The following is a 1,252-nucleotide window of genomic DNA, read 5'->3' on the forward strand; positions in this document are numbered from 1 at the left end:
TTCCTCACACAGGGATTCACACCCTGTCCTCAGCTGGAGTGCGAGTGTGATAAAAGTCAGAGGAAACAGCCACGGCTACAAAAACAAAGCCGAGCTTCATCATCTTTTCTTTCTGCTCTGCTGCTTCCACAAAGACAAAGGCGCCCTCCTCATCCTGCATCTTCTCCCCGCTCTCCTCTTGTCCACCCCCACAGGAGCATGATGATGTGCAGGCTCCACGGAGCAGGACTTTGAAATGATATCATTACCATTTCAAAGAAACCTGCTGTTGCCTCGTGGACCTACAGTACAAGCTGTGGCATGTAATATAGAGCGGGACATAGTTTGGCACAAACTGCACCATCACCTTGCATCGTTTTATCAAGCATGTGCTACACTTCCCCCCCCCCCCGAGTTAAGTAGCTGTTGTTGCCGTTTCAATTAGGGAGAATGCATCACTGCTTTTGTGTGTGTGTGTGCCGCTGTAGCCGGCAGGGTTCCCTGTGAGGCATCACTGCCTTCGTGTCAATATCTCAAAACAAGAGCCTTGTTCTTCCTTGTCAATTACGCAGCAGATACAGAGCAGACACCAGCAGAGGCAAGAAGTAAAAATCACACAGGATGTTTTTACACTAAATAAGAGTGGAACACTTTGGAAGACTTCCTTTTCATTTATTTATGGCCCCCTAAAAACGAGGAGTGGTCCATTCGATGCAGAAGGGGATTTGTCAGCCCCCCAGCTGCTGGACCCAAGCACACGCTTAGTCTGTCGCAACCGGCAGTTCCTGCTGCAACATTAATATCCTCATTTATCCTCTTAGACACAAATGTCAACCTTTGTCAACCTCCATCCCTGCCTCCCCCTCTCACCGCCCTCCTCACCTTCAGCACCTCATCGCTCCCCCCTGCTTTAGACTCCTTTGTACTTCCATTTTTCGTCAATCCCATTCATTCCTACCTCCATACCCTTCCCCTTCTTGCCTGTCTTTTCCCGTCACTCTTTAACTCAGCTTTCTGCAGCTCATTGTATCCATCTCTGCTACCCCCCCCCCAGTTTCTCCACCATATCTGCCTCTCTCCCTCTCTCTTGTTCTTGTTTCATTGCCTTTTTTCTTTCTCTGCTTAGGGACCCTCAAATAACATCATCACTCCAACAGTTTCCATGGTTTCGGGGGGGGAAAGGGACCATAATAACTGCTTGGATCAAACATACTGGTTGTGTGCTGAAATCTTACACACACACACACACACTAATAAAAAGGGCTCAAGACAG

This window comes from Solea solea, chromosome 20 (assembly GCF_958295425.1).
Source record: "Solea solea chromosome 20, fSolSol10.1, whole genome shotgun sequence".
NCBI lineage: Eukaryota > Metazoa > Chordata > Actinopteri > Pleuronectiformes > Soleidae > Solea > Solea solea.